This window comes from Bombus terrestris, chromosome 1, assembly GCF_910591885.1.
Source record: "Bombus terrestris chromosome 1, iyBomTerr1.2, whole genome shotgun sequence".
Taxonomy (NCBI): domain Eukaryota; kingdom Metazoa; phylum Arthropoda; class Insecta; order Hymenoptera; family Apidae; genus Bombus; species Bombus terrestris.
In genome coordinates this window covers 7,591,665-7,607,875 of record NC_063269.1, presented here as the reverse complement: position 1 = coordinate 7,607,875, position 16,211 = coordinate 7,591,665, and the positions used below count along the sequence as shown (strand labels likewise).

General features: G+C 37.3%; 1 protein-coding gene across 9 annotated transcripts in view; it reads right to left on the bottom strand.

Annotated features, from left to right (window-relative positions):
* LOC100650471 (regulating synaptic membrane exocytosis protein 1) overlaps window positions 1-11,765 on the bottom strand; it is a 151,178-nt gene extending 139,413 nt beyond the window's left edge. For 6 of the 9 annotated variants that reach the window (XR_007224167.1, XR_002307756.2, XM_020863381.2 and 3 more), the window contains exon 1: window positions 11,175-11,555. The gene's annotated coding sequence lies outside the window, so the exon portion shown is untranslated. The other 3 variants (XM_012310919.3, XM_048406089.1, XM_048406087.1) reach the window with 3 other exon arrangements.
* Between the last annotated feature and the right edge of the window lie 4,446 nt (window positions 11,766-16,211).

Genomic DNA, 16,211 nt, shown 5'->3' with positions numbered 1-16,211 from the left:
GAATACACGAAAACGCATAATGGCTCCTTTGATACCATCAAAAGCTCTCTACTTTTACGTCGATCTGACTGAGCGAAACGCCGCGGCTTCTGCTTACCTTCCTTTACGCAACTCTCCCTTCGCCCCTACTATGTGACTTATGATCGAGAAAAGACGCATATATACATGTATGTATGTGTATATATATATATATATATATATATATGTGTGTGTATATATGTATATATACACATGTATACATACATGTATATATATATATAAGTTTTCAAGGCGGTGAAGAGATGTGTTTTCACGACGGCCAGGAAAGCAGCGCAAGAGGCGAACAGACAGAGTAAAAGAGATTTAACGGCGCGCGCGTGGACTCCTAATAAAATGGCACTTGTTACTCAGACGGAGGAGCTCTGTTAGTGGTTTTACACAGAATCTGATCGAATAATATGTACAAGAGGACTTGGAGCGATTCCTTTATAAAAATAAGAAGAAAACATAGAATAACATTATTTCATAGGATACTTTGATTTTAAGGAAACCGACGCTAAATGTTTTAAGTAATTAGAAGACATAATAGGAATTCGTTAATTTTTCTCTGCTGTTCGCGGCTTTACATTCATATCATAGAGATTCGTGTTTAGATAAGCCGATTCTACCGGTAGAACTGCATTTAATCGGACAGAAACTAAAATTTCGTGCACTTGGCTACTTAAACGATCTCGTCGTAAATCTCAAGTTATGCTTGTGTTTGTGGCATTAGGTAATGCGGAACACAGATTGAAGCGCACCGTGTACGATATTCGCGGATTTTATTCTTCTCTGTTCGTTTGAATATAGAATTCTTCTCTTCTTTGCAGTGACGAAAATTTCTATGAATACTTTCTAGCTATGTTTCAAACGTTTCGTTCGCCATCGGAAAACCGCACAGAGGCGGTCACGGATTTTTAACATAAAGGGTAATCTCTCTCTCTCTACCACCATACCACAAGTTCGCTTTTTTATTTTTCATTAATACGCTCGTTCGTTTCTTTCCTTTTGCGCTGGAGAACGAAGATACGCGTGATATACCGTATGCGGGAAAATTATCGATGTCGAAATTGCTATTCCAACACCGTGCGGTTACCACACGTCCAAAAAACAGACATTTGTATAGGCTTTAATTTCCACAATTCATCCGACCGCAAGGAAAAAAGTAGAACATCGATTTGTGTAATTCCGTAATAAGAAAGCCACGTGCATCATTGAAAACGTAATTACAGTTCAATTTGCCCCGATCGCGAACGCATTAAAGACCAATACAGCGAACATAAACACGAAAAATCCATCGGTCGAGACTTGGAAAACGTCGAGCACGCGAAACTTCTGCAACCTTCGTGGAACTGAACGCGTTCTAAAAAAACGAAACTTTCTTCGAACGAAACGAGAAAACGAGCGAAGATTTTCCAGCGATTTTTTCCCTTCTTATACACCAGTCTTCTAAAAAGTTCACTCGTGACGTTTCGTTTCAAAATTAAAACTGGTGGTCTCGCGTGGCTGCGGGAAACTTTCTCGAGAAAGAATCGACACAATTCCAACGCGCGGCTGTTTGGTTTGCTGCAGTCGTTAGCTTCGGTGAACATCCTCTTCGCTGTTCTTCACAGCCTAATTTCCAACGAATCCGAAACTGATGTTCAAACCGGAGGAAACTGGGTCAACCGATCATCATGTTCACGCTCATATTCCGGAGAAATAGGAAACGCAAGCGCGTTTTTCTATCGACCACCGTATCCTTCAATGGCCGAGAAAGAGAGAAGATCCTCGAGCAGCTTTTCCGATCGAGTAATCACTCGGCGAAATTGTTGTTCTGCCGTCGACAACCGATCACGATAACAGCCGGTGCTGATTTGTATCGTGATATCGATACGCGGCCAGTTACGTTGTTGCGTTGCTTCCTGCAATCATTTCAGACGTCGTGTGCACGCAGATGACGGTGTATCGACTCGTTAATTGACTATCATTAGGAGAAACTGAATTGAAGTATAGTATATCCATGGCTGATAGATTTCAAGATAATTAGAAACTTCATTATTACGGACATTTACTATAGGATATTCAATTAATTTAGCTACACGGACGTTTGAATTCCCGAATAATTATTTGGAAGAAATTAAAGAAATAACTCATCCTGTACATGTTAGCATAATTATATGAACTACCTATCGTTATATCAATCTTCATTGAAAGATTCTTTTTTATTCAGATATCTGAACGTTCTGTTAACAATATATATTTCCTTTGTTGCTATAATATGAAAACGGTATTATATGCGTTAATACCGTTTATAAAATGGCATCAAGAAGAAAACGTATAATAGATACTAACAGTTAAAACGGAACGAGAGATACTTCAAAAGCTAGAAAACGGTCACAGTGTTGCAAAAGTCGTAAAAATGTACGTAAACCTATTGTTGAAGGCATTCCCTCTTCGAAGCATTTACGGTATTAGGGAAAGATCATTTAAGTGGTCTAAGCCACAAATAGGATACAATTCAAAGCAACTTAATACGTGTTTATCCGATTTAATAGAAAAATTGTTCTTTGCTATCGTTAGTAACGATATTACTCCTGATAATAAATAATTAGTTTCTTTATGTAAAAGTACCCTAATCCGAACGATCATGTCCCTCTATCAACTCCGATATCGGAGGTCTCACTACATGAAGAATAATAATCCGATAGAATATCAAACTTATGCTAACTACTCATCGATTGACATTTACAAGAGAGATTAGATTATACCATGCCGATGATCAAAGGTCTTAAAAAATAGGTGAGAAAATAAAAGTTTAGTAGTATAAAAAACAGATTGATTAAACAGATCGATATAATTAAACGATATCATCGGATCTTATATCGCTTGCTTTACGTATAATATCACACTAATGCTTATACAATTTCTACAAGTATAGACTATAATTCACTATCGAGCTTAACAGGAATAAACTTGCGATATCGTAAACAGTGCTCATAAACAAGCGTAAGATTAGCATTTCGAAATCAAAGCTTACAGGATTTCAAGGTCGAGCAATTCCTCGTGTTAGCAAGCTGCATGATCTCTCAGTTCATTCTGTTTATTATTGCTATTATCCTGAAAGTAGTAGTAAGTAGAAGTAATACTACATGAACCGTGAAACAAGAGGGGCAAGACTCGTCAGGGGAAGATACGAAACAGAACGAGAGAAAATGGATGAGAGAGGATGTTCAGCAGATCGCGTGGCCGCCACCAAGGAACTAGGCCAACCGATGACCTTCCTGCAATAAGTAAGTAAGGTGATACACACCACTGTGGAAAATTATAACGGCAATTCCCCAAGAAGCTCGTTGAAATATTCATGAAGAATCGTTAACGAGAAAGAAAGCCGATTGGTCGTTAACCCTACAAAATTACACGATACAAGTCGAAAAATTATACAAGTCGTAAAGTATGTATGTATGAATGCATGTATGTATGAATGTATGTATGTATGTATGTATGAATGTATGTATGTATGTATTTATGCATCTATGTATACACGTATGATAGCGATTTCTATTGGATTAAAAATATGTATGTTTAATAGAATGAATACTGTACGAAAAAATAAAAGCCTTACGTTAAAAAAGAAAAATTCGTTGCATGTGTTTCAGATGAACCGATTTTGCGTTCGAATAACCATTCGCAGTGGAACGTGAAATGGAACGTGAACGATAAATGTATTCACGATATAAAGTGCAACATACATAGTATCCCGCGAAACAGAATATTTCAAAGAAACAGCAATATTTCACACATGATTTTATGAAACATTACCTCGAGAGTTTCGATTATTCGAACGCTTTATTTCGTTCTCTTGATTCCCCTTCTACTAGATATAGTCGGCGAATGCGAAACTCCTACAAACATTGGAAGATATTTCTTGAACTGAACAATGTTCATTGTAGCGGTCAATGAAAAGCGTATAATAAATTGTTAATAAATTATCGATGGCGTTTTATCACTCCAAATATGAAGAACAGTTTTATGTATCTGAAACAAATCCTTATTTCGGTGTTGTGAATTTTCGAGCGTGCATCTGTAAATTTCTCGGTTATTGGATTGCCCTGCAATCCAATACGTATATCTTGTGAAATATTTTCTGAATGAACTTGCAGTGAGCGAAATAAAATATCGGACACAAGTATCTTTAATCGTACACGCTGTAATGTACTGTATTATTCGGTTGGAACAATTGACAGACGTTCAATGTTTTCTAATCCTCGAATAGCAATGAATCAGTTTCTTTGTAGATATTTCGCTTTTATCCTCTCTGAATTACTAGATATGCGTCGTGATCCATTAATAAAAATTCATTACTGGAAAAAGTCTCTTCGATTTGTCTTTGATACTATTGACAATTTCCAGATTCTTTGGTAAAATAATTCTGATATTACGTGAACACTGTAACATATTATAAAAATAGGATTCTTAGATTTTAGCTTTATCGAAACACCAGAATCATTCGACGATACAGTCCTTATCGGAAATAATAGATTCAATAACAAATGCACAGTTTATTAAACCAATCGTTAGTTTCCCAATATCGCAAAACCCTTTGGAAAGAAAATCAACGATACAACGTGCATCGAAGAAAGCAAGTAGTTGAATAGCAAAGTGATATCGGATATCAGGAACTATGGATCGGATACTACTGATACTACCGATGTACTGACGTTTTCTCGGACGTCTGTTGACTCTGTTGTATCTACCAACGGAACGTCGGAATCGTTTTCCAAAAGGACAGGATTCTCATTGAGAAACCTCTGACCGAAACATGATTCACTGTGGCTCTCGTTAATATCAGTCCTCTCGGAGAATAATTTGAATATTTCGATAATGCAAATCAAATAGCTAAAAATATATATACATAAACAAAATTAATCTCCCAATAAAACGCTTTTATTTATAACGAATTTAAACGGGAGATTTTTTTAGTTTCGTACGCGTAGTTGGTAGTGTAGTAATTTCTTTGCGATTTTTCGTCCGACCGACGAACATACTTGACACCAAAGGTGATACCATAGCCAGTGCTAAAATGTCATGATATCAATGCGTTAAGATGTCAATATGTCAACTGCATCGACATTGTCACGCGCTTTCAAGTTTATACGTGGAACGGGCGTTCGAGAGCAATACTGTAACTTGCGTTAATTTACGAAAATGAGAAAATGTCAATCTGTCATCACGTCTTGGTATTACATTATCGGACATTAAAGTCTAACTTTAAACCGTTTTAAAAATCCGGCCAATCACCGTGGAAGCTTGACGTGTATCGGAACTAAGTAATTGCAGCTCAATTTGTGAAAAAGCTTTTCAAGATATTTACGAGACTCGAACAGAATTATGCGTCGGAGTATCCCAATTATCTCGCAAAATCACGTTAACGATACAAGTTAATTCTACTGTATGAACTATGCTTCTTTTTGTTATCCTTTTAAACATCTCGAGATTCCCAGAGGCGTTCCTTTCAAGTGCTCGCGAGGTTAAAAGTAAAAGATTTTAATATTTTACCAACAACGAGAACGAATACCTTGATTTTGTAGAATGAAAATTCGTTACCTGTAATTTGAATTTCATTCGCTTATAGGCAAAAGGCTAAATATGTAGATTTAATCGAATTAAGGAAAGCTAGCAATTCACATTCAAAGCGGGTAACTATTTTACGATAATAAAATACACTAACCACACTGACGAACAATTGGATATATATAAATTGAAAATATATAAATATATGGATAATTTATAAGCTATAAAGTGTTAATAAACAATCTTTAATTCCTGTTTAAAAAATCAAATTCCAATTTAGAAAAGTTGGATAAATACATGAATCTCTATCGTATTCAGATACAATTAAAGAACTGAAGGAAAAGTTGGAACACATGACAAGATCTTTAATTTGAAAATGCCATACATAAAGTTAAACTGTAACGGGAATCTCTATACGTTTTCAAACTTGAAATACTCATTATTATACGCATTCGTAAAGGCTTGGAAATTCATTCTGAAATCCTTTAAATAAATATAGATCTTATAACATCGTTACCCGTGCTTCTTTCGTTTCTAAAGAAAGATACACTTGCACCACTTTTCCACCGAGTCTCTCAACTGCGTCCGTCTTATCTGTTTATTTTTATAATTTATCCATTTTGTTTTACCCTTGACAAAGCATAACCGATATATTTCCCCTCTTCCGCAAACATTTTCTTTCGCCGTAAAGCATACTCTGCTGCGCGTAGCCTTCGGCCTGTTTCACAAGTTGGCGAACAAAAATATTTGTCCGACGTTTAGACGTTTATCATAAACGTTCATTCACGATCCGCGACACGAGCGACTTGAAAACGTAACAGTAACATGAGTTTGATGAAACGCGTGTAAAATATACCTTGCAATTTACCAGGGCTTGAGCAAACGCTCGTTCGCTCCGATTTCCACGTGGATAGATAAAATGGGGGAACACAAGCATGGAACAAATCGTACGATAAATTTCCGCGGCAACGTTAATTCTTCACGAAGGATCGTAACGACTTGGCGCAGAAACTAAGAATTACACGAGAGTATCGCGCGATTCGGCCAAATCGAGCTCCTCGTCCCTTCTTTACCAATCTATTTACCCTCTGTAACATCTTAAATCTTGCGAAATAGTTGCTCCATTAATTAAAGCCTTTCAAGGGTAACAGGCATGGAAAGTTATCTGACTCGACGCGTTCCGTAGAAAGTTCAAAGAAAAGCCTACGCGCCCGGTCAAATGTCAAGCTACCGATCACTGAGCAAGCTAAAAATATACTTCAGCCAGCTAAAAAATAAAATACGAGAGATCCTATTCAGGTCCTCCCACGCGAGAACCTGGTCTTAAGGTACGGGATGGATTCCGAAGAAGCTCACGAACGATCTGTCCGCCACACAGAATCGCGATATTGCCGGGAAGATGTGAGAAAGAGAAGTGAGAAAGAGGACGGGGACAGAGGGTCGTAAGTTTCTTGGCGGAGCTAGTATTCCTCATGCGAGAGAAACGGAAAGGAAAAGGCGAGAGGGAAGGGACGTCGTCCACAGGCAACCGTGTTATTAAAGAAGGGTGAGATGGGTCGAGGTGCGAATACGTACGAGATTCCTTGCTTCCTTTCAGCGTGCTGTCGTCGATACTAAACGATCTTGGAAGAATCGCTCGGAACAATAGAAACGTTCATGGTTTACGTCGCGATTCCCGACGAAAGAAACGACCAAGGTGTAGAAGGAACGGGCCCGGAAGCGTGTACACTCGCGAACTAAGGAGCAAAGGCGAGCAAATTCCGCGAAATACAAAGGAAACCATGCGACTGAGCGTTTGCTTTGCTTCCGAGCGAAACTCCGGGCACGGATTAATTTGCGTTTTCGAGATTGTAAAGTCCAAGTTACTCAGCAACTCTGTTACATATCCGCTGCGCCGTCGCGACATAGAAAACGACCAGTCTCGGCACGAGTGTCCGACTAATCTCTTACGCCAACCACATTTCCATCCTACTTTTCAACGGCTCGTTAACTGTACGCTTCGAGAATGAAAAAGAAAAGAACAAAGACCTGAACTGGATCACTTGACTCGGTTCTTTCAACCACTCGAAGAATGCGTTTTAACGCGTAAACACAGTGTTCGACGATTGCGTAATTGCAGGATTTTCTATTTTCTTTATACACGACTGTTCTTTGTTTAATATCCTTTCAATAGGTATAGTTACGAGCATCGAAGTTACGTATAAAGAGAATATGCATTTTAATAGTTTGATACAATGGACTGAGAGGCAGAGAGGTGGGTTATTATGATCGATGAGATAAGCAAGTAAAATTAGTTGTTTGTCCGAAACGACACGATACATGATGTATCATTGCTGAAATAGAAAAAAAGTAAACTTGTAATTCGATCAAACTTAAAGAACGTTGTAACTGATTCTTAGATTCCACATGAACTTTTCCGTATAAAATTTTCAATGGTTATTTTCTTAATCTACATGCAATATCTTAATTTATATAATGCAATATTCTTGTTCAACGTTACTCTTAGCGGTTTTTTAAATTTCATTTAGGAGCACGTTATATATCTTAAATTTATAATAACATTAATACTGTTCGTGACTAAATTCTCATGTTTATTCGTGGAATTGTCCAGATCATTTATTTCCTTCATAGTAGACGTTTCGCAGTTCGCTTTGCAAGTTTCAGAAATAATTAGATTGTACTATATAAGCTTTCTTCGACGTTCTTCGTTATTTTCACGAATGCATCAAACTTTCATAAAACTTCAGTTAATCTTAGCTTCTTAATCACTCGTCCACTTATTCGATTATAGAGTTCTCTCACACACATAGCCAAATTTATCAAATGTAAAAATAATTCGCACTTATTCGAGAATTGTTCGCCTCGGAAGGTCATAAATAGAATAATGGAATAATCACGATAAAAATCACAAGGAGATATTCACTTTTATCACGATTAACTGTTAAAATGTGAACTGCAAACATGTTTATCGATATAGGAAAAATACACAATCAATGGGGAATATAGCTACCAATGTTTAATAAGAAATGTAATTACAGGAGGACTGAAGATCGACGAAATTGTCATGAATTCGCAATTTGACGAACAGATCGATCGATAGATAACATCGTAAGCGCTTGCAGAAGCATTGCGTCGAAAATCAAAATTGGATCGAGTATAAATCCCTTCGGAAAATTCGAACGAAAAACTTAATCTTAACACAACCTGATCCGCCGTAAACTTTCGTACGTGACGATAAGATGTAGGAAAATTGCCATCAAGAAAGCTAGCAGACCTAGCGCGCGAACTCAGCACGCGATTTCGTCGACGATAAAATCGAAGAAAATCCGTGGGGAAAATTGCCGCGACGTTCGTTAATTAATTAATCCATGTAACTTCTTGCGTGTTTCTCCGATGAAAAAATACATGGTAACATATGGAAAATATATGGAAAATAGAAGGTAAAATTATGTAATTCGAGGAATTACAGTGAAATATAATTTTTGAACGAGTAGACATTAATTGATAACAAAAAGCTTCCTTCCAGTGCTACACGTTCACTTTCTGATACTTTATTAGGTAAAATTGAAAGTACAGTTGAGCACATTGAAATGAAAATATGGGTATGACAGAAATATGTAAAACTGATAGATAGGAAAGTAATTACAGTTATTTTGCTAATATTGCCTTCATATTTAGATATATAATTATTTTGAAGAAACGATCTAGAAATTTACAATTTTATAAATTATAATAATACTATTATTTCAAAGAAAATAGTAGCATTTGTTTATTGTCTGTATCAGTCGATTATTATTTCTCCGCTAAAACTGAATCAGATACGACGATGCAAATTTTGCCTTGGTAGAAGCATAAGTACCGCTCTTTAACGAAACAAGTGTTTAGTTTTTAACAAATTATCTGAATAAACGAATTCAGATGATAAAAAAGAATCCTATGCGATCTTTAATAATTCTTCGGTTTCATAAAACAAGAAGTGAATGTGGGTCAACGAAAAATATATACCACCAAAACGATAGATCGTGTATAGATGTGTGTTCATGTTGCTATAGATTATCTTCATTTTACCTACGTACTAAAAGTGTACGTAAATTCAGGAATCATCTCTTTTCAACAACATATTCACTACGCTTACATACTCATTTTAACCAATATTTTATAATAATTATATAACACTTTTTATATATTAAAAAGCATATCCGTTTACATCGTGAAATTTTCATTACTATCGGATTTTGAATCCAAAAAATACTCTACTTTGCTAAAAGTATAATTGTGCAACTTGTCGAGTATCACTTATCAAACGAAAAATTGTTTGAAATCACGTAAATACTTTAAGAGAACATCATCAGATACGCTTCTGTCCAAATCAGCGGACACTTACAACTAGAACTAGTACATTTAGAATGAGAATAAATAAGTTGTACTTACAAAATAAAGTTGATGCTCGTTAATCGTTTGTATTATAAAACAACAGAATTAAACTATGTTACGCTTTAAAGATCTTATAGCAAAACCATTTTTATAAAAATTAAATTAAACACTAACGAATGTCCAATTTATGATTGCGAGTATACTTCGTTAGCTATTTCAAATGAACTAGAAATGGGGCGACATACGTTTCATTTAGCGATATTACGAACATTAAATGCTGTCAAACAAAATGTACAGAAAGCCCGTATCTGCGAGCTGGATTGTTAATTTATTCGATTGTGTTTGCTAACACGACCTGTTACACGCGTCGCGTGCAATCAATGCGCGCGTCACGACGCTCGCAAATGTATCTAGTGTTAACATTAAAAATAAAATATGCAATTTCGCTTTCTCTCGCAACGTTCCATCTTACTCTCGTTCGCAGATTAGCGCGACCAACGAATCCAAACGATAAGATCGCCATGCAATCGCGAAACCATGAGAATCGTTGAAAAGTAATTAACAAGCAGCTGTTCTTTTTGTTCGGCGAACATTCGATCAATGTACACCCGAGGCGAAGGCAACCGCGTGATAAGGGGCGAAAAGCACAAGAGATCGTCGACAGAATGGAACGTTCCTGGGGAATCGGGGAAATAGGAGCGGAAATTAGTCGATTAAAACAGGATCAAAACCATCTCGAAATTACGTTTGCATGCGTGGCTCGTTTCCCACGGAAAACCACACATGCCGTAGAATCGAAGTATGAAGGTTTAAAAGACGAAAGAACCCTCGGCCAATTAATTACCAGTGTCATCGGTTCGGCTATTCAGGGATCGGCCACGATGAAAAACACATCGACGGCAACCAATTAGGCGAACCATTTCCAATTATACCAGACGGAAACATTTCTATTCCGTTGAACGGTTTCTAGTCCACTTTATGGATCGAGCGTATCGTCTGATCGAAACGTGAACCGAGAACGAATACGTATTATCATCTCTCCTGTAACGAGGAGAACCGATTTGTTGGATTCACGTTGGAACGCGTGAAATGTACGTCGATGATTTGACATCGATTTGAAGTACACGATAAGGAAGCATAGAGAGATGAGACGGTGAAAGTAATCGCGACTCGAGAGGTCGATGGAAACGCGCGAAAGCGGTTTTAAGAGAAGAGCCGGAATGACCAACCTGTTACTTGAAAGCTGCGGAAGCTTCCGAGCGGGGAAATGCGTGCGTTCTTTCAGCCGCGCTCTCGCGTTCAGCTGCCCCTCCGGATGGATACACGTGCTCCCGTATATTCTACAAACGTACGTGGCCACTTAAGTAGCGATACGTGTATTTTTAACAAATAGTGTATTTCTTTACTCTCTGTTTCCCGTAGTTGGCTTTAGTGTCTATGCGTGGTTAATGTGTGCGCGCGGACACGTATGTTCACGCGTTGCGTGTACCTGATGTACGTGTATACCTGTGTGTACGCGTATGTATATATGTGTATTTATAGGTATGTGTCAAGTTCTAAGTACAAGGTGTGCCTGTACGCGATTCTCCGTGGCTGGAAAAAGCGACAGCGCGCATGCCCGCTTTATTAGACGCGCAAAGAAAAACTCGCGGCGAGCGACCAACTTGACGGAGAATAGACAAACAAAAAAATAGAATCACCGTTATATCTAGAGCGACGATATCGTCGGGCAGGCTGCCCGGCTTGCACTGCCCGGGTCTCCTGTTTCTCCCACCGAGCGAACCACTCGCCCCTCCGATTCCCGTCTCTCCCGGCTCTCCTGCCTCTCCTGTCTTCTGCCTGGCGCTCTCCTTACACCCCCGTTTCGCCAACCCCCGCCACTTCGAACGCGCCTGCCGAAAAAGCTCGTCTATTCTATACGCTACCTCTCGCCCCTTTTCATACTCCTTTTACCCTCTTCCCTCTTTCCTCTCCTCCTCAACTATCGTCCTTTTCGCTCCTTCAATCCCCTTCAATGCCGTTTCCTCTCGTTCTCAATACGGTTCTGTCAGCCGTGACTTCGACTCGCAGACTCTAAACTCTCTCTCTGAACACGATGCCTCTATGTCCCTCGTCCTCGCTCTATCTTTCTCTTTCTTGCCGTTCTCACGTCCCACCGCGAACCTCAGCTCAAGGCGCAAGCTCGTCCTTCTCTCCCGGATAGGAGAAGGGAAAAAGACTGTCGACCAGGTGGAATATCCTCAGGAGGACCCAAGGGATCCGACGACGAGGCGCACCTTCCCTATTCGCGCGCATTTTCACGCACGTGGACGGAACGCACGGGGGTTGAAATGAGATCCTCGTCCTCCACGGACAGACAATCGCGATTCCGAGGGATCTTTCGAAACTTTCTCTCTTAACGTCGAGTCGGAGGAGCTTGAAAAAGAAGGAGCAGAAACTCGTAACCCCCCTAGTACCGGTTCGGTCGTTTCTACGAGAACACAGAAAAACGGTTCGTTCAAACGAGAAGCTACGTGACACAGAGACGCATCGAAATATTAGAAAAAGAAAATTGCGCATTTCTCTGGCAGACTTTGCTCGGTAAAGGATAAAAGATGATTTTAAGATGCAGAAATATATCGCAACGTCGATTAACGTAGGAGACTATTATCCATCGATCGATTCGCTTTCACCCCTCGAAATAAAATTTCCTAACGAAGGCTTAACCTAAATTCACGGTTCCACTTTATCGATATTCCCGTCAAACTTTCCCCTAGCTTCTAATAACGAAAAAATTGATGACACGAAAAGGAAGCTGTTCGCGCTTTGATGCATCTTCGTCTCTGCTGTTGTCGTTACTTCGAAATTGACTTCTTCGCTCTTTTCTCTGTAGGTCCTCGAAAAACGAACGAGAGGACAATAGATACGGATAGGACAGGAGACAAAAGCCTGCATCTAAGGGATCAATTGGTTGGAAAATTCGAGCAATGGAGCCGGCTGCAGGTAACGTGAAAAACGACGCACAAAATAGAATTTTCAGAAACAGTGCTTGTTGCTCGTCGAAAATAAAAGCTCACGATTGTATTATACGCGGAGATCGTTGGCGACCCGCTTTGTAAACTGATGCGTTTCCTATACCCAGAAAAATCGAAACGTTTCTCCCCTGCGCGATATATCGATCAATTTTATGTAAACAGCTGACACACACGACGGTTTTTCATTGCGGAGAGAAAAGGTACGCGTGAAAAACGCTTTGTTCCCCTTGACTTTCAATTTTTCGCTTTTTCTTTTTTCTACTTTTTTGTTGGTTTTTGCCCCATGCGGTCGCGAGTGTTTTGCCACGGGATCGAAAAATTACTATTAATACAAGCTTCAACATACCGTGCAGCGGGTTTTGTCGGCACAGTCGGATGTTTCAATTTACCTTACAATCCATTAAAATAGATAAGCGACGCTGTTAACGTAATGCAACGTTATCAAATATTCAGGTTTCATCAGACTAGCGACTACATGGCCCGCACTTCCGGAAATTTCATTTTACTCGATCTAACAGGCTGAGCATTTTGTTCGAGAAAAAATATATACCTTATGTAGGGTAATCTGTTGCAGATCGAATCTCGAAGATTTCGTTTTAATATTTAGTACGTGTTATGAAATTTACTCCTATTCTATCAACCTTGCTGACTTGTTTCTGGAAACGAATTTTGACTGAAGTTTGAAGAAATGAAACTTTTCTTCGTGTTACTTGTTATCTTAAATCAGATTAATATCATTATATCTTATAAAAATTGTACAACATCCAATAAGCATTATCACTTATATTGTTGTCGTTCAAACAAATCAGATTGTTTATCGTACTTAATAATTAAAGAAGCGATTCTCTTCAGAATTCTTCTAAAGAACTTCATATGTACAATAGGATAGGAAGTTTAATATAACAATAAAATAAAAGCAAAAAAATTTCATTCTTCATTTTTTACTTATTTTCACATGTAGAATGATCTTCTGCAGATCCTCCTCTTCTCTCTAATTAAGGATTGTCAAATATTTTTGTAAAATCGAGAGACGATTGTGCTTTTGATTAAAATTGTATACTTTCTTTCCATTTGCACCACTTTGAACACACGTAAGTCAATTTAAAATTCTCTATACCCAGCTATCTAAAATTCATATCAGATCCGCTTAAAAATCTGTTTTAGGCAACACATTGAAGATCATCGTACTTACGTGTCTATCTTATTAGAGATGTATACAGAATAAACTGACACTATAGTCCGAGGAGATCTTTCCAAGCAGTATCAGACTTCAGCACTATACCCATGGTATACCCGTGAGTCATTCTCGCAAGCACGTCTAGAAGATCCCACGGGCATTCCCTTATCTTGCATTGTCGAGCTGGGTCGCAGATCTTCTCACAACTGCCTGAGGTTCTCTTTAAAAAACGCAATGCACGAACATCGTGTGGCAGCTTATGAAGCTGTCTCTTGAATACCTAATTCACTGCCTCATCCGCAGCCATTTTAAAATCCGCTAATAATGCCCCAACTTCAGTTTCGACAATTAGGTACTAATTACGTCGTAATTAGCGCTGTAGCTAATAAATAATTAGTACCTAAATACTTAATTTATTAATAATTGGTAGTTCGTAATTGGTAGTTTAGCGTGCGATGAATTCTTTTTTTTTTTGTTGAAAACTTTTCGATCACAGCTTTATCCTCTTGCAAATTGTTTATCTTGTTTTATTTTATTTCATTTTATATAATTTTTATTAAGTTACGAATATGGTAGAAGCGACGAGTGGCAAGGATGGCGACATGTAGCGATGGGAAATTCGAATTATGATTCAAGACTCAATGGATACGAGTTCTACGAGTTTTAAGATTCGAATCCTATTCGAAGTGATTCAAATTTGTTGCTGCATACATGATAGAGATTCAAACTGTTTCAGATCTCACATCACTACTCGCCGCTTCGCTATAATCTCGTACTTAAACGTTTCTAACATATTGATTTTGTAATTCATTTTTGTGTCGTCATCATTTATTTAAACCGAATTGCGTTACCGATTATTGATTATTTCAATAGCGTTCAACGTGTAATTAGGTAGCCAACTGGTTAGGTATGAATTACGTAATCAACTAATCGATTTAAAAACATGCAATTGACGTATGACGTATATGGAATCGAAATGGCAAATTTTGGATTTGATTAGATACGACATATTACTATTATTAATATTAGCAAACTACCTTTCGAAAAACGCAAATTTTTAGTTTGAAACATTAAATCAATAACGTAGCAAAAATTTGTTGTTAAAGTGAAGGGAAAATAACAGATATTTATTTATCATGGTCCTGTAAATTTAAAAGCATTTAAAAGCATTTGAAACATTTTGTAACTATATGAGTATTTATAATTTAGAAGATATATTAACATCCATTGTATTGCTATATTTAATGCATAACTAACATAGCTAATAATAAGCAGTTTAGTTAACACATTCGCAGCATTACGTATTACTGTTGAATATGCTATAAAAAGAAAATAATAGTATAATTTCTGCTAAATAATATAAATACTTGAAACTTCATTTTAAGGTTGTCGAATAATCGTGTACAAAAATTAATAGGTATAACTACATAGAAAGAAAAATACTTAGTTAAGCCCAAAATATGCTGAAACATAATCGCACGAAAATATTTCGGTAAAGTGTTGAACGATATTTCAATATTTTAAGACTTATACCCCATTAATAAAATATGTAAAAATTAATGAAATTTGTGAACTTCGGAAAGTACAATGGAAAAATCAATAATGCAGCAGGGAATATTCGTGGTGTATATTAATATTGAATAAATGCAATTATAATTTAATATTAACTTAACTGAAATTACTAATTTTTATCATTGATTTGATAATATTCATCAAAATCATAAAAATATATTCGTCGATGCATATTTTTATACGCGAATATAGCTTATATATTATAATATCCTAATTAAAAAAATCAATACTAATTAAAAATGCATTGATTCTAGTCAACATACATTCATTCCCTTTTAGTTTTATTTTAAGATATGGTTAAACATATAAAGTAAAATTAAATTCATTAGATAATATGTATACTTTGCAAATAATCAATGTTTTGAAGTAAATCAGAAGAAGTTATACAAATCGCGAATTCTGATTATCATAGATGCAAGTTTGCTGTCGTGAAACTGGTGCCGACAGTAATTCGTAACAGTAATGCGAAAGGATTATCAAGGAAATTGAAGTAACTATGTGAT